The sequence below is a fragment of the Lithobates pipiens genome, unplaced genomic scaffold (assembly GCF_037356315.1).
Source record: "Lithobates pipiens isolate NorthernLeopardFrog02 unplaced genomic scaffold, aLitPip1_a1.2 Scaffold_16, whole genome shotgun sequence".
In the NCBI taxonomy this organism is placed as follows: domain Eukaryota; kingdom Metazoa; phylum Chordata; class Amphibia; order Anura; family Ranidae; genus Lithobates; species Lithobates pipiens.
In genome coordinates, this window is record NW_027507748.1 from 149,677,468 (window position 1) to 149,696,572 (window position 19,105).

The 19,105-nt window shown below is 40.9% G+C and overlaps 1 protein-coding gene across 2 annotated transcripts in view; it reads left to right on the top strand.

Annotated features, from left to right (window-relative positions):
• The window catches only part of LOC143982142 (smoothelin-like protein 2), a 157,919-nt gene that overhangs the window by 136,176 nt on the left and 2,638 nt on the right, over window positions 1-19,105 (top strand). The window lies entirely within an intron of this gene.

The window sequence follows — 19,105 nt, forward strand, 5'->3', positions numbered from 1 at the left end:
CTTCGATCAGCCAACAAAAACCTCCTCCTCGTGCCCAAAGCCCGGTATAAATCCAAGGGGGATCGGAGATTCGCTGTCCAAGGGCCTCGGCTATGGAATGCTCTACCAATAAACATCCGCCTGGAAGAAAATCACCTGGCTTTTAGGAAAAAACTCAAGACCTTCCTCTTTTAGCAGATGATCAAAGCTCGCCACAGCGCCTAGAGGCGATTCAGTTCGCATTGTGCGCTATATAAGTATTTCATTCATTCATTCATTACACCACCAGCCTGAACCGTTGATACAAGGCAGGATGGATCCATGCTTTCATGTTGTTTACACCAAATTCTGACTCTACCATCTGATTGTCACAGCTGAAATCGAGACTCATCAGACCAGGCAACATTTTTCCAATCTTCTATTGTCCAATTTTAGTGAGCCTGTGCAAATTGTGCAAAAGGTTTCCTGTTCTTAGCTGGCAGGAGTGGCAACAGGTGTGGTCTTCTGCAGCTGTAGCTCATCTGTTTTAAGATTCAATATGTTGTGCGTTCAGAGATGGTATTCCGCATACCTTGGTTGTAACAAGTGGTTATTTGAGTTACTGTTGCCTTTCTCGCACCTTGAACCAGTCTGCCCATTCTCATCTGGCATCAACAAGGCATTTTTGTCCACACAACTGCCGCTCACTGGATATTTTCTCTTTTTCGGACCATTCTCTGTAAACTGAAGAGATGGTTGTGCATGAAAATCCCAGTAGATCAGCAGTTTTTGAAATACTCAGACCAGCCTGTCTGGCACCATGCCATGTTCAAAGTCACCTAAATACCCTTTCATCCCCATTCTGATGCTCCGTTTGAACTTCAGCCAGTCATCTTCACCACGTCTAGATGCCTAAATGCATTGAGTTGCCATGTGATTGGCTGATTAGTAACTTGTGTTACCAAGCTTTTGAACAGGTGTACGTAATAAAGTGGCACGTGAGTGTATATAGCATCAATAATGTATGCAGCACTGTACATTCACATCAGTTACTGCCCTTAACCACTTGCCGACCGCTGTCGGCATATATACGTCAGCAGAATGGCACACCTGCCGCGAGCTCTGTGACTGTGCCCGCGGGAGCCGCGGACTTGATCGTCGTGGGGATGACTGGGATCGTGTCACGGAACTCGAGAACGGGGAGATGCCGATGTAAACAGCATCTCCCCGTTCTGCCTAATGACAGGACACTGATCGTCTGCTCTTTGTCATCGGGAGCAGTGATCAGTGTCCCCTTGCACAAGCCCATCCCCCAGACAGTTAGAAACACTCCCCTAGGACACACTTAACCCCTTCCTGCCCCCTAGTGGTTAACCCTGCAATTTTATAGCATTGATTGCTATATTAATGCCAATGGTCCCAAAAATGTGTCAAAAATGTCCGATGTGTCTGCCCTAATGTCACAATCACTATAAAAATCGCTGATCGCCACCATTACTAGTAAAAAAAAAAAAAATATATATATATATATATATATATATATATATATATATATATATATATATATATATATATATATATATATATATATATATATATATATATATATATATATAAATAAAAAGGCCATAAAACTATCCCCTATTTTATAGACGTTATAACTTTTGCGCAAAGCAATGAAACGCTTATTGCGATTTTTTTTTTACCAAAAATATGTAAAAGAAAACGTATCGTCCTAAACTGAGAAAAAAAATGTTTTTTTATATATTTTTTGGGGGATATTTATTATAGTAAAAAATGTGTTTTTTGTTTTCAAAATTGACGCTATTCTTTTGTTTATATCGCAAAAAAATAACCGCAGGGGTGATCAAATACCACCAAAAGAACGCTCTATTTGTGGGGGAAAAAAGGATGCCAATTTTTTTTGCGAGTCACGTCGCATGACCACACAATTGTCAGTTAAAGCGTCACAGTGCCGAATTGCAAAAAGTGCTCTGGTCAGGAAGGGGGTAAATCCTTCCGGGGCTGATATGGTTAAGGTGCTTACCATAAAGTCCTTATCTCACATGCTACATACACATGCCAATATAGACGGGAGCCATGCCAATATAGACGGGAGCCAATTAGTCTTTTGGAGTGTGAAAGGAAAGTGAAGTATCCAGAGAAAACCCACGCAATTACGTGTGAGAAGACCAACAAGCTCAATGAAGACCATGACCTGACTGGGATTCAAACAGGGACTGCAGTGTTATAAGGCAAAAGTGCTAAATATTGCCAAATGCCATGGCCTTGGTGTCTAACACATGCTATTGAGATGCTGAACAGAGAGTGATTCCTGAATAGGCTGGCAATATACATCTCAGAGCCCTAGTTCAGCATTTAGCTGTAGTTTAAAGTGTTGACTGTAAGTGTCAGATATTTGATTTTGCCATAGGATTGCTGGACATATGCTAGGTAATTAGGATAAAGAGGTGATCGTCTGGAATCACCTCAAAAGTAAGCCTGTGCTCTTTTAAATTGAGAAGTGCCATTTAAGTTTTTTTGACATGCCAGCCATCTATATAAAATGGCCAAACTGGGAGGATATCCAGAACATACTAGCACGTATAGATCTCCCACCTGGTCTGGAAGCACATTGGTCTACCCTAGGAAAGTTGCGGTCTTTGGCCGGGCAATGGTAAGTCTGAACCAACTTATTCAGACTGCTTCCACAAAGCCTAAACAAGGAATGGATTAAACTCTTAACTCACCTCCGGTGCTTTCTTTCAATTGGATAGTTTACTTCAACTGGAATATGACCAGTACTATGGACAACACTATTGCTTTTTGTTGAACTAGTGTTAAAATGAGGCCCAAAGCATTTAATTGATGTTTCTAACACACCTAGCATCATTGTAGTGTTAAAGAGAATGTAAAGCTGAACTCCAGGCATAAAACCTTAATTTAGTATATTCCTCAATAGCCACAAATGATATAAATCTACTTTGTGTGCACCAAAGTACCAAGTAAAGGGTCCTCATCACTGTACATGTAGAGAGCAGAGCTTTGAGAGGGACCCAGCAGGCTCCACCCACTACAAGCTGGTTTTCCCTCTCAGAAAAACCTGAGAGGGAGTGTGGAGACAAGACCAGTCATCCTCCATAAGCAGAGAGTGAAGCACTGACTGGTCTTTATTAAAGGAAGTTTCCGCACAGAGCCAAAGTTTCACAGTGCACTACTGCACAGCTCTGGAAGAAATATACAAAGCACACCAAAATCCAACAAATACACATGACTCTTGTATTTAGACAATTTTTGCTTATCCCGGAGTTCAGCTTTAAGTATTTGAAAAGTCTTTACTTACAGTGCATCCGGAAAGTATTCACAGCCCTTAAGTTTTTCCACATTTTATGTTACAGCCTTATTCCAAAATGGAATAAATTATTTTCATCAAAATTCTGCAAAAAGATGCCCCATAATGACGTGAAAGGAGTTTGTTTGAAATCTTTGCAAATGTATTAAAAAAAAAAAAAAAATCACATGTACAGAAGTATTCACAATTTTTGCTCAATACTTTTGTTGATGCTCCTTTGCCACCAATTACAGCCTCAGGTATTTTTGAGTATGATGCTACAAGCTTGGCACACCTATTTTAGGGCAGTTTCTCTCATTTTTCCTTGCTACCATCAGGTTGGATGGGGCGCGTCAGTACACAACCATTTTCAGATCTCTCCAGAGATGTTCAATCAGGTTCAAGTCTGGGCTCTGGCTTTATCTTGACTGTGTGCTTAGGGTCGTTGTCCATTTGGAAGATAAACCTTCGCCCCAGTCTGAGGTCCAAAGCGCTCTGGAGCAGGTTTTCTTCAAGGATGTCTCTGTACGTTACTGCATTCATCTTTCCCTTGATCCTGACCAGTCTTCCAGTTCCTGCCGCTGAAAAACATCCCCACAGCATGATGCTGCCACCACCATTCTAAACTGTAGATATGGTATTGGCCAGGTGATGAGCTGTGCCTGATTTCCTCCAGATAGGACACATGCCATTCAGGCCAAAGAGTTTAATCTTTCATCAGACGAGAGAATTTTGTTTCTCATGGTCTGAGAGTCCTTCAGGTGCCTTTTAGCAAACTCCAAGCGGGCTGTCATGTGCCTTTTACTGAAGAGTGGCTTTCGTCTGGCCACACTACCATACGGGCCAAAAGTTGGTGGAGTGCTGCAGAGATAGTTGTGCTTCTGGAAGGTTCTCCTCTCTCCACAGAGAAACCCTGGAGCTCTTTCAGAGTGACCATCAGGTTCTTGGTCACCTCCCTGATATAGGCTCTTCTCCTCCGATCGCTCAGTTTGGCTTTGTGGCCTGCTCTAGGAAGAGTCTTGGTGGTTCCAAACTACTTTCATTTACGTATGATGGAGGCCACTTTGCTCATTGGTGCAGAAATGTTTCTGTACTCTTCCCCAGATCTGTGCCTTGATACAATCCTGTCTCAGAGGTCTGCAGACAATTGATTAGACTTAATGGCTTGGTTTGCGCTCTGATATACACTGTTAACTGTGGGAGCTTATGTAGACAGGTGTGTGCCTTTCCAAATCATGTCCAATCAATTGATTTTACCACAGGTGGACTCCAATCAAGTTGTTTCTACAACTCAAGGATGATCAGTGGAAATAGGATGCAAGAGCTAAATTTTGAGTGTGATGGCAAAGGCTGTACTTATGCACATGCACTTATGTACAAGTGTTTGTTTGTTTTTGTTTTTATTATGGGGTATTGTTTTGTGGAATTTTGAGGAAAATAAGGAATCTAATCCATTTTGGAATAAGGCTGTAACATAAAATGTGGAAAAAGTGAAGCGATGTGAATACTTTCTGGATGCACTGTATAATACAAGGTACATGTGTAAGCCTGACTGTGCATTTGAGTTCCACCCTGAATATTGATCCTTGGATTATCCTCCATTCACTAAATATGCATGTCCACTATGTTGCGTTTATCAAATAATCCATTTACTGTTACCCATGTTGTACCAGGAAATTCTAGGTTTACACTGCTGTTTTTTAAACTTTCTATAACTTAACCACTTGCCGACCGCTGCCGGCATATATACGTCAGCAGAATGGCTTTACCTTGCCCGCAGGACCCGCGGACTCGATTGCCACGGGGATACCCGCGATTGTGTCATGGAGCTCAAGAACGGGGAGATGCCGATGTGAACAGCATCTCCCTGTTCTGCCTAATGACAGGACACTGTCATCGGGAGCAGCGATCGGTGTCCACGTCACACAAAGCCCATCCTCCAGACAGTTTGGGAGCCACGTCGCATGATCGCGTAATTGTCAGTTAAAGAAACGCAGTACCGAATCGCAAAAAGTGTTCTGGTCAGGAAGGGGGTAAATTCTTCCGGGGCTGAAGTGGTTAATAGGATATCAGATTAAAAAAATCCAAGACAATAAATCACTAGATAAGTCTACTGATACATTGTTCCATCTTATATTCAGACTGATTATTGCATAATTTCCCAGATCATGACATATTTGTCTGTGTCTGTTGATGCAATGTAAAATAAAATGCAGCTTACAGAGTAAACAAGGGTTAAAAATGGTTTCACTGAAAAAGGTGAGTGCAAAGGCAATCAGTACAAGGCTAGATAGTCTCAGAAAAGAACACTGAATGACTGGCTGTACTGAATAGGAGGCATGAATAATAAGTTTAATGAAATTAGACACTCTGAACAGACAGTGGAATGGAAAGGGGAGGTGTGTTGGCCAGGAGACAGGTGAGCCAAAGTTGGAATGATAGTAGACTGCAATGTAAGTTTACATAGAGAACACTGAGTCCAGGTGAAATTAAGAACTGGCACTAAGATTTTAGGATTGAGAAATTGAAGCACTGTGATGAATAGTATCCTTTGCTTTAGGAGGGTTGTCCAGCTGCAGGAACCTTAGATCCATCTGGTAGGATTGCCCATAAATCAGCAATTTTAGTTGTATACATAAGAGAGTGTTTATACACTGATGATGGTCTATAAGGAAGTTTCTATTTAAGGCCCAGCTTAATATAAGGGAAAAAACTGATGGCACAAATAATGAATTTCATCTACTACCCATAAAGCCAAGCAAACAATTGTAAAGGTGGGGAAATTCATAGAAATCCTGATTAAATCCAGATCCAGAGTAAAGCATTGCATGTTGTATGAGAAATTGACAGCAATTTTACAAGTTTTAAAAATTTGGACTCTGAGTGACAAATTATGTTTTAAATGTTAACCTGTAGCTGCGCCTCACCTTCTTTGACTAGTCCCTATTTCCCTTCTGCCAACCCTCCTTTCTCTTTTCTCCCTCTTTTTTTTTTTTTCTTCTCTGTCTCATTTTTTAATTAAAGTATGCAGCATACACCGAGAAGTAGATCACATTAGAAGGATACATGCATGAAGTGACACCAAAGAGGCTCTGAACTAACAGAAAATATGACAGTTATTGATAAGTCAGTTATAGATAACATGAAGTGCAGGGGTGACCTTTCTGGAACACCCAGCAATAACAAAATCAACGGGGCTTAAAGTGGAGTAGGGGGGGGGTCACCTCTCTTGGGTCAAGTTGTTGCTGCCACCATGAATGCACAGGATAAAGCATTTTTCACTTTAAATCAAGTGAAATGATAAAGTAAGAACTAGCGAGAAGAAGGTGTGATAGAGAAACAGTTTGGAAAGAGGGAAACAGTGGGGTTAGAGAAAAAAAGGGGAGGGAGGTTGGGAAAGGGAGAAACAGTGGGGTTGGGGGAAAAGGAGGGGGGGGGGGAAGAATGGTGGAGTTGCTGGCAGAGGGATGAAGGACCCTCAAAGAGGGACATTGGTATACAGTCTCTTAGTACACTCATGATGCAAAGCTGGCCTTCCCTTCTTCCGAGAATGTGAATATGTTCTAATGGACCCAGGTTTTGGAATAATCCTCATGCCTGTTTTGGGCTGAAAGTAACAGGTTTTCCATGTTGTTCACCTCCTCAATTTTCAAGAGAGCAAGACCGAGGGAGGTCATGAGTCTCTCTAATGCAGTGCAATGCACAATTTGGCAGCAAAAGAGGTGGCATAGAACTGATTTGTTGTACATTTTATCAGGAATATTTGAGACATGGAGGAGAAAAAGAGCAGGGCCTTCTGGAAGGATGCAGTCTGTGAATTTTTGAGAAATGCAATATACCTCTTTCCAAAAGTTTAACAATTTTGCATAGGACCAAAAAATATGTATAGTCCCCTTTTCTTCCTGATATCTGTCGGGGGTTGTAGGAGAGTATTTATGAAGTATTAAGGGTGTACGGTACCATCCCGTAACGAGTTTAACCACTTGCTGCCTGCCCAAGGTCATAGGACGCTGTCGGGTTTGAGCGGTGATATCTGAATGATGCCTGTAGATAGGGCCAGCGATTCCCTGCACCATAAGAATGATCATAGCAGGCCTGTGCGATCGGTGAGTCAGTGAAGGAATCCGCTGGCATGCTGAAGATAGAGATTTCCGGGGGGTCAGATGGGCCCCGGAGTCACTATGGTGGAGGCCGGGGGTGGTGTTATGACAGCACGCCTGGCCTCTGCATTTGAAAAAATGCCGCCGACTCAGCTGGGAAGTTGAGATCTTCCTTTTTTTTTTTCTTTTTTTTCCCATCTTCCAAGCCCTAGAGGTGAGATCCTGGGGATTTATTGATACCAGTTCTCACTGTAAAGAGGACTTGTCATGCCATTTAACTATTACAAGGGATGTTTACATTCCTTGCAATAGGAATAAGAGTGATTAAAAAAAAAAATGTAAAAAAAAGAGCCTCAAACTAGAAAAAATAACATTTTTTTTTTTATTTAAAGCGCCCCTGTCCCCACGTGGTCGCTCGCAGAAGCGAACGCATGCACAAGTCGCACCCGCGTATGAAAATGGTATTCAAACCACACGTGAGGTATCGCTGAGAACGTTCGAGCGAGAGCAATAATTCTAGCACTAGACCTCCTCTGTAACTCAAAACATGTAACCTGTAAAAGAGTTTAAAATGTCGCCTATGGGGATTTTAAAGTACCTAGGTTTGGTGCCATTCCGTGAGCGTGTGCAATTTTTTAAGTGTGACATGTTGGGTATCAATTTACTCAGTGCAATATCATCTTTCACATCATACAAAAAAATTTGGCTAACTTTTCTGTGTTTTTTTTTTTTTTTTTAATGCATAAAACTTTTTATTTTTTGGGGGGAAAAAAATATTGGCACGCAAATACCATGCGAGATAAGTTGCAACGGCTTCCATTTTATTCTATAGGGTTTCTGCTAAAAAAATACGTTTGGGGGTTCTGTGTAATTTTCTAGCAAAAAATGTATTTTTACATGTAGGAGAGAAGCGGAAACTTCTTCAAAGTACCTTGCCGCGTGGCGCAAAGGGACTGCGCTTTGGGATTGCTTGATCTGTGGCCATAGTTTTAAGTTCAGCATGTCTACACCAGTCAATAAGTCTCCCCACATGGGCTGCCTGGTAACATTTCTGTATATTGGGTACCGCGATGCCATCGTGGTGTTTAGGTAGAGTCAGGAGGAGTCTAATGCTGTGTACACACGGCAGGACTTTTCGATGGCAAAGGTCCAATGGAAAGAATCAGGCGGACAATTCGGTCATGTGTGGACTTCATCGGACCTTTGCTGTAGAAAAATCAGATGGACTTTAGATTTAGAACATGTTTCAAATTTTTCTGATGGACTCGAGTCCGGTCAAAAAATCAATTCATCTGTATGCTAGTCCGACGGATGAAAACCGACGCTAGGGCAGCTATTGGCTACTGGCTATGAACTTCCTTATTCTAGTCCAGTCTTGCGTCATAACGTTCGAATCCATCGGACTTTGGTGTGCTTGTGTGTGGCCAAGTCCGTCGGAACTCCGCCGGGAAGACCACCGGACCTAGTCTGTCAAAGTCCGCTCGTGTGTACACGGCATCAGTCTAGGTCTTTTGTGGACCTAAATAAAATTAACTAGCAGGGCGTTAGTTTGCGTGAAAAATTCCAAGGGTAAACTAATTGGCAATGCTTAAAAAAGATAAGCAAATTTGTGCAAGATTGACGTTTTTGTGATGTTGCATCTACCGAACCAGGAGAAGAGGCCTTGATGTCATTTTGCCAGCAAGGTCCGTACATTACTAAGCAAAGGTGGAAAGTTAAGTGCATAGGTTTGGTTCAGTCTAGGTGGTATATACATGCCCAGATATTTAAGGGCCGAAGTGGTCCACCTAAAGTTGAAATTTAATTTTTAAGGCTTTGATTTGGGATGTGGACATAGATACGCCCATCGCCTCCGCTTTAGACCGGTTAATTTTTAAAATGGAGAAGGAATCGTGCTGTTCTAATTCATTTAGAATGTTCGGCAGTGATATTACCGGATTGGTAAGTGAAAAAGGCAAGTTATCTGCGTATACAGATACTTTGAGAAGAATCTCCAACTCATATGCAGGAGATGTCTAGGTTTTGTGAAATGGCTATAGTGAAATGGCGAAGAGAAGGGATGAAAGAGGACACCCTTGTCCTGGTGCCATTAGAGATAGGAAGGGGCTTTGACAAAAGACCATTAGCCCTAATTTGTGCTGTTGGGTTCGAATATACGCTCCAAATCCATCCGACCATCCTGTCACCCAGTCCCACATGGCACAAAACTGTGACCTTGAAAGGCCCATTTCTTTCTTATTTTACCACCCTCTCTCTATTTCTCTCTCACTGTATTTCACTTTCTTATTTTATTTCTACCTGTCTCCCTCTTTCAGTTTCTTTCTACATTTCACACTTAATATAATCCAATTCCTTTCCTCCTTTCTTTTTCTCCTTTTCTTTCCTTTTCTTTCCTTTTCTTTCCTTTCTTTTCTCTTTTTTTCTTTTCTATTTTATTTTTTTCTGTTGCTCTTTCTCTTTTTCTCTTCCTTTCTATTTTCATCAGCATTTTGGCTTGGCAGCAAAATCCCTAGCAACCTTTGTCCAATATGAATTTTATGAAATATTGTAGCAATTGCCTATGCTTAACTACAAATCGCTAAAGGACAGCAAATTGAAGCAGAGCACAACCCAATGCTGTGACAAACTGCCAGCAACTCTAGAGATTAAATCACTGTTAACCACTGGCATTATTAATTTGTAGCAGCAATTAAGAATTGTTGAAGAAAAAAAAATCACCTTTTGTCACCAGCCTAACCTTGTTTAAAAACAGCTAATTAAACTAGTAAATATTTGTGCCCTAGGGTCAAATGAGCCTAGGTATCTTACTCTCAAGTGCCATGATTCTTGTAAACCATTTACTCTTCTGGTTCCACACCAGGGGACTACAGTCAGCACTGTTTCGGTGTGAACCTTGGCTGGTTGGCACATGCAATCACTCTTGCTCTTTGTACACACGCCCCCAGGCACAGTTATTATGTTTGTGTTTCAGGAATGTTTTCATAATGACTTCATCCTATCTCAGCCCCCCTTCCTCTACCTAGGAGATGCAGATCATGAGAGTGCTATGTGTGCCTCAGCCTGTAGCCAAACTTGACTCTTTCTTTGCTGGTGAGTTACTGTCACCATCCCTATAATGCCAGTTTTCATGGGATCAGTATTAATGATAATTTATGTAATTTTCTTTCCAGATTGAAAACCATTACTTTTTTAAACCAGTCTTTCTCGTAGGGTTCCTCCAGGGGTTGCTAGGGGTCCCTTGAGAGATGAGTAATTTCTGCCTTTTTGATAAGTAGCCACTGACACCAGTTATCTGTTTAGTTATCTGTGAGACCCCATTCACGCCTGAGTGTTTAGTAGATCAACATCCCCTGGTTTTCAGTTGTACCTTTTTACACCTGAGTGTAGTGTAGCTTAAAGCTTGTAGCTTGAAAAAGTACATCGGCTTTTTTTATTTATTTTTTTTGGAACTAAAGGCTTCAAGCATTTTTGGCCCCAATAGATTTGGCGCCTGAAAAACATGCATGAAAAAAACGCTCAAAAACAAACATACCACACATTTCTTTTCCCTAGTAACTATTCCATTGGCAAAAATGGATTTTAAAAAGGCTCAAGCATCAGATACCTGCAAAAAATACACAAAAACACCTGAACAAATGCTTAAAAAAAAGCCTGCCAAACGACCAAAGAATGCAGCCTTACAGGGGATTCTAACCATTGACCATCGCACTAATGAACTGAGAGCTATACATATCCATATCAGCGGGGGTTCCCTGAGACGAGAAAATTATTTCAAGGATTCCTCCATGTTGAAGGGGTTGAGAAAGGCTGTTCTGTAAAAAATGACATGACATTCTTTTATATGATGGCTCGTTAGTGTAGGATGGAATGCTTTCAGGCTATTTGGCATCCTTTTTTCCCCACAAATAGAGCTTTCTTTTGTTGGTATTTGATCACCTCTGCGACTTTTATTTTTTTGCGCTATATACAATAAAAGAGCATCAATTTAAAAAAAAAACGCAATATATTTAACTTTTTGCTATAATAAATATCCCCCAAAAATATATTTAAAAAATGTTTTCCTCGGTTTAGGCAGATATGTATTCTTCTACATATTTTTGCTTAAAAAAAAAAAATGCAATAGGCGTATATTGATTAGTTTGCGCAAAATTTATAGCGTCTACAAAATAGGGGATAGTTTTATGGCATTTTATTTTTTTTAATTAGTAATGGCGGTGATCTGCGATTTTAAACAATGCTATATAAAAGTGTAGCGCTTCTCAAAACTTCAAAAACCAAACATAATTATGCCTTCCTTACATAAGCATAATGAGTGCAAACTTATACCAATACATTCAGTGAAAAATTCCACTGTGAAATAGTGCACATTACATGTAAAAAGAGTTTCAAAAAAATCCAAAAGACAAAAAAGAGGAAAAAAGAGTCCCAATAAGGCAGTATAGAGTCCCTTGTGTATAATATCCTTCTATGATCCACAAGTGTGCAGGAAATATGTTACACCTCCTTCATAAAAAACTTGTGCATTAACCACGTGATGTTCCCGTCACCAAGCGAATTGAACGCTTACCGGAATGATTGGATCCTCACAAATTTACATTTGGGGGATCATACAAACTTATGCAAACATATGCAGATTCTTTCAGCAGCCAGTTATCCAGGAGGACCTTGAATATAACTAATCCCTTTCGTATGTTGAGAGGTATTTTAACTCCAGCCAGACATATCCATAGGCATGATTAAATACATATAAAGAAAAAACAGGGACCAAAAATTGTGTAATTCCGTTTTTTATAGAAAAATAAAAAATAAAAGTACAAAACTCACATGTCTACAGTAGTTTGAGCGCTTATCAAGATAAAACACGATTGCAGTAATCGTGACTGCGACATTATGGTGGACACATCGGACACTTTTGACACTATTTTGGGACCATTGTCATTTTATACATCGATCAGTGCTATAAAAATTCACTCATTACTATGTAAATTACATGGGCAGTGAAGGGGTTAACCGCTAAGGACGATGAAGGGGATAAGTGTGTTCTAGGGATTGATTCTAACTGTGAGGGGGATGGGCTTCAACACACATGACAAGGACCACTGCTCTTGATGACAGAAAACAGTGATCTGTCATGTCACAAAGCAGAACAAAGAAATGCCCCGTTCTACCTCTCCATGACGAGATCACAGGCATTTTGCGCACCCGTGCCATTCTGCCAACGTATATCGTTGTGCAGCGCTCGGGAAGCGTATTTTATTTTTATATATACCTTTTATTTCTATGTGTAGGGCAGCTGAACTGCCCTCTTTGGCATGCACATTTACAGTGCCTTGAAAAAGTATTCATACCCTCTTGAAATTTTCCACATTTTTTCGTGTTACAACTAAAAATTTAAATGTATTTTATTGGGATTTTATGTGATAAACCAGCACAAAGTGGCAGATAATTGTGAAGTGGAAGGAAATGATAAATGGTTTTCAAATTTTTTTTTTTTTTACAAATATTTAAATTGGAATTAGGTATGGACTTTGAATGGGCCATTCTAACACATGAATATGCGTTGATCCAAACCATTCCATTGTAGCTCTGGCTGTATGTTTAGGGTCATTTTCCTGATGGAAGGTGAACCTTCGCCCCAGTCTCGAGCCTTTTGCAGATCCTAACAGGTTTTCAGCTAAGATTACCCTGTATTTGGCTCCATCCTTTTTCCCATCATCTCTGATCAGCTTCCCCCTGTCTCTACTGAAGTAAAGCATCCCCACAACATGATGCTGCCACCACCATGTTTCACTGTGAGGATGGTGTGTTCGGAATGATGTGTAGTGTTCGTTTACAGCCACACAGCATTTTGCTTTTAGGCCAAAAAGTAAAATTTTGGTCTCATCTGACCAGAGCACCTTCTTCTACATGTTTGCTGGGTCCCCCACATGGCCTCTTGCAAACTGCAAACGGGACTTCTTATGGCTTTCTTTCAACAATGGCTTTCTTCTTGCCACTCTTCCATAAAGGGCAGATTTGTGGAGTGCACGACTAATAGTTGTCCTGTGGACAGATTCTCCCACCTAAGCTGTGGATCTCTGCAGCTTCTCCAGAGTTATACTGGGCCTCTTGGCTGCTTCTCTGATTAATGCTCTCCTTGCCTGGCCTGTCAGTTTAGGTGGACGGCCATGTCTTTGTAGGTTTGCAGTTGTACCATACTCTTTCCATTTTTGGATGATGGATTGAACAGTGCTCTGTGAGAGATGTTCAAAGCTTGGATTATTTATTTTTTTAGAACCAACCCTGCTTTAAACTTCTTTGTCGCTGACCTGTCTGGTGTGTTCCTTGGCCTTCCTGATGCTGTTTGTTCACTAAGATTCTTTAACAAACCTCTGGGGGCTTTACAGAACAGCTGTATTCATACTGAGATTTTAAATTACACACAGGTGGACACTATTTACTAATTAGGTGACTTCTGAAAACAATTGGTGCCACTAGATTTTAGGGGTATCGGCGTAAAGGGTACTGAATACAAATGCATGCCACACTTATCAGATATTTATTTGTTAAAAATTTTGAAAACAATTCATAATTTTCCTTCTACTTCACAATTATGTGCCACTTTGTGTTGGTCTATCACATAAAATCCCAATAAAATACATTTACATTTTTGGTTGTAACATGACAAAATTTAGAAAATTTCAAGGGGTATGAATACTTTTTTCAACACACTGTATAACTGTTGGCTTCTGAAGTCAAATGATGTGATACTGGACCTATGACAGATGCATCAATGTCATCAGGTAATGCCATCACTGTAGCCAGACTAATGTGACATAGGATGAGGCCTCCATCATATGTCCAAACATGTAGGTTGTTAAAATCCAGGCAAATGGCTAAATGCAGATAGTTTACCATTTTCCCTACCAAAGGGTTTGCCATTTTGACCAGCCATTCTTGTGATACCCACACCACTGCTAGTTCCTGGTTTACTGTTTTTTGGCTTAACTAACTAGAGTAGGTCAGAGAGGTGCAAAGGCCAAACAATCATTAACAAAAATGTAATCGATCAGCACTGATTAGTGTTTTCTAACGGTGGAGTCGTCCTGCTGTCAGAATAAAATGCTGCAGGTGGAAGTATTCCCCCATCCACATCTGTTCTTTTTTTTTTGTTTAAAACCGCCCGCTGGCTTGATAAATCCACCCCCTCAAAAAAAAAAAGTAAGCAAAAGGGAAATATTTATGCTATCCTCGCTGCTTCTTCTTCTTCTTCTTCTTCTTCTTCTTCCATAAGCATAAACATACACACTCAGCTGATTCATGCATGCATGTTTTTTGGCATCAAAGTGTTTTTAAAAAAACTGGCTCTGATTTATTGGTAAATTTACGGTGGCCATACATGAATTATTTGAAAATCATCAAATTCAGCAGGAACCAAATTTATTTCAATCCATGTATGGGCAGGCTGGTTGTACAAAGGTCGATCTGCCGGCCTATCAGATTTTCCCAAATCCCAAATAATCTTGATGGGGGGTGGGGGGCGGTGGAGGCTGTCACAATACAATAGCACAGTGGGAGTAATTCCCCATCCACATAAACTGTGTGGATGGAGAATTGTAGTCATTTTTTTTTTTTGTTCAACAAAAAAATTATTGTATGGACAACTTTAGACTCTTTGTCAAGCATTTGACAATAATAATAATAGTTTTAATTCTATGTTAAAAGTTTTAATAAATTATAGGGAAACAGGAAGCATATTTATTTTAAAGCAGCTGTATCCTATTTACGATATTTACAATTTTTTCCCTAGTTGAGTACACAGAGATGGAATTTCATAAATACTTTGATTGGAAATGACAAACACGTTTAATCATAAAAAGATTAGATAGTACTGCAGTGGATTTCATCTAAGCACATAAAGAGCAGGTGGGTGCAAGCAACAATGTTAGCAGCTTCATCAAACCCTATATTAATCCCCGGCATGTAACCAGAGATTTAGAAAAAGCCAGTGTCAGAAATCCTGTAGCTGCGAATACTAATCTGCCGCTCAGGTCAGGAGTGAGCTAGTGTCACTGCGCTTTAAATGAACGATGAAGAATGTGGCACAGGATAAAACGAACCACAAAGTGCCCTGGCATTGGTACTGCAGGTCATCTGCTTAATTAGGAACTGTGCCCCCTTCCATGCTTGTTTCAAAGCCCCCGTCATAATTTCTTCTGAACCAATTAAAGAAAAATCCTGCAATCTGGTTAACTGCAACTAAATGAAGGGCCTGATGGACCAGATTGTTATCACAAAGTTAGCATTAAGGGATAAAGATTTAGCAAGAACATAATACATGTCTCATTTAGATTAGTGCTCCAATTGCAGGAATAACCTTTGATTTAAAGTTTGTTTGCTCGGGCATAGCCTAATATGTCTGGATCATTTTTGTACTCGCTCAAAGAGGTTGTTTAGGAAAAATATAAAGACACTGTGGAGGTGATTTACTCAAACTAGAGCATGCAGCTCTGCATAGAATCCAATCGGCTTCCAGGTTTTATTGTCAGTGCTTAATTGAACAAACTGAAGTTTGAAGCTGATTGGCTACCATGAAGAGGTGCACCAGATTCTGAGTGCTCCACTTTCAGGAAATCGCCCCCTATGGTGCATATTTATAAAGAAGCGAATGGGGCATTTCCCAAACATTTGCTGCAAGTAATTACCACAGCCGTTTCATCTGAAGGCAATCCTGAAAACATGACCTGTTCAGGCTACTTGAGGACTGGTGTTGAGAAACATTGCAATAGGCAACCTAAGATCTCATCTAAGACTTCTTTTGTGAAAGCATGCATAGAGGTTGTATGTGGGCACCGTTACATAGTAACATCTTATTATGGTTCTGCTCAGAGATTTCATAATAATCTGCCCATTGTTTTAATGGGATAATGTTGTGTGGGCAGTTATGGTAAATGTAACATACGGAGAATAAAGATCAGGATAATTCTCAGCATATCGTCAGCACAGTAGCTATTGTGGAATTAATAATGAAAGCGTGGGCGCTTTCACAACTGAGCATGTTTTATCTGATACAATTTAAAGTACATTGCCGTGTCACATTAGGACTTTGTTACGCACTTAAAGGAGTGCAACCTTTTAGGCTCCGTTCACATAAATGCTAATTGAAAGCTTTTTGGACAAAATCAACTTTGCCTGATGTGAACCAAACCAGCGGCAGTGTAATTTGAAAAAGAGCACTTTTTATGGGCACTGCAGTGTGCTTCAGATGTGAATTCCAGGCTCATTGCCTTCCATGCATCTGAATCGCACATTTCATCAGTGTTGCACACTAATTCAATAAGAAAAAAAAAAACAGTGTGGAGGTCACCCCACCAATCCTGGCCCACGCCAAAATAAGGGAAAAAAACTGCATGGGGCCCCCCCTCCCAAATCCATACCAGACCCTTCTCCCAATATGCAGCCTGGCAGGCCGGGGGGGGAGCCAGCGCCCCCTGCCTCCTGAACCATACCTGGCCACGTGCCCTCAACATGGGAGTGTGCTTTTAAAAAGCGTTGCGAAAGCGCCTTGTCGCCATGTTGATGGGGAGAACGGCCTCTTCCCCACAACCCTGGCTGGTGATTGTGGGGGTCTGCAGGCAGGGGGCTTATCGGAATCTGCCCCTACTCGCCAAAAAAAAGTGTCAAAAAAGAAAAAACGCAGAGACATTTTTTGACAATTCCTTTATTTAAAAAAAAAAACGATGTCCACTGGTTTAAATCCAGCATCAATCATGGTAAATTCCGCCATCCTAAAAATAAAATACTCCTGCAGCCATCACTGGCTCCCACAGTCTGCCCGCTTTGACAGTTCTTAAATCACTAAGGGGTGGGGCCACCCAGCCATGTCACCGAGTGGCGCCGCTCCCTTGTGACTTCATCAACTGATGCATGCTGGCTTGGTGATGTCACAATGGGCGGTGCCACCCAGTGATGTTGATGGCTGACCCCGCCCCTTAGCTATTTAGGAACTATCAGATGGCTGGAGCCAGTGACGGCTGCAGAACTTTATTTTTTTCGGGTTGGTAGAGCCCCCCTGCCCCGGAACACCCACTCCCCCCCCCCCCCATGTTGAGGGCATGTGGCCTGGTATGGTTAAGGAGGGGGGCTGCTTGCTAATTCCCCCCCCCCCTTCCTGGCCTTCCAGGCTGCATGCTTGGGTAAGGGTCGGATATTGATTTTGGGGAGACCCCCACGCCATTATTAAAAAATATATATATTGGCATGAGGATTCCCCTTAAAATACATAGATTGTAATTACATGGACACAGGGTGAACATTTTTTGCTCTGCTTCCTACTTCATAACATGGCACAATATTGTGCCTTGTCTTGTTACTGCAAGTCTGTCAGGGGAAGTTTGTCTGACTGAAAACAGTCTTTAATGATGCTGAACTCTCCTAATGCTCCTGATAGATGCTATGTGATCTTTGCTTAGATTTTAATGAACATGCATAAACACAGAGCAAGCTGTTAAAAAAATAAAATCTTTATTGCAATTTATTTTTAATTTAAAACTGTTATTTTGTCTTCTTAACTATTTATATGTAGTGGCAAGATGACATCAGAGAAACTGTTGGGGTTAAATTGCTAAAGAGATGGTGGCTGTTGAATGTTCATTCAGGTTAATACATATGATAGAAATCATTCAATTTTGTGGAATAAATCCTGTCTTTTAAAAAGTTTCCTGCGCACATGATTAGATATCCAGAGTTATTTGATTTACGAACATTAATTTTGAAAATTCAACAGCTTCTATTACATTATTAAATAGATCCCTAGATCAGTCAGGTGTGCTAACTTAAAACTCTATTAATATTCTTTACACTCTGGAGAGAAGAAAAAATCGCATAAGGGCAGAAATGCATACCTTTCCTGAAGAACATGCCATTCCATTCTCCAGACACACACTTTGATGTCTAACCACCCACATCATTAGATTACAGTTGACTGGTCTGGCCATTTTTGTTTGTAAATAGTCAATGATTTAAAATCTAAAATCGACCACTTTATTGACTGCTGCCCCATGGCACTTAAAGAGGAGGTCCAGCCCCCACCACCAAAAAATTTAAAGTCAGCACTATTTGTGGTAAGGAAAACCAGCAGTTAAGTCTTTTGGCTTCACAGCCGATTCCCTAATGCGCATGCGGGAAGTGCACTGCTCTTTCTAACTGCCCGGTGAAGGAGGAGGGGGGGCCATCATTCCAGGGGACCTCACCACAGCCAGGTCTCCCAGAAGTGGGGATGGGTACCTGTCAAAAACAAGTACCTGTTCCACCCCCCCCCCCCCCCCCCCCAAAGTTGCCAAGCGGAGCTTCCACTTTTGAGTTGATCTCCTTCTTCCAGTGCATTTTAATGAGGATTTCCACACATTTAAATCCAAATAGATCTTTGCTGAGATACTATTTATTCCATCCACATGATCTAATTGAAAAACATGCACTGTTGGTGGACAGGACAGATTGGGAAATAATGGCCAATGCTTTTAGTCACATGACCAGCAATAGAAGGAGTAAGGAGGAATATTCAAGAACGGTAACCATTTCAATTCTGAATAGTTGCAAAGGTCCAGCTTTGCAAAATTTAAATGTGCATATTTCATTACCTGATGGCCAGCCGAGGTAGTTGGTCACTTCAGTAGTTGGCATGATCTTCTGGGTTCTGTGCTGATCATCTGCCCCACTGCACACTGATCACAGGGGA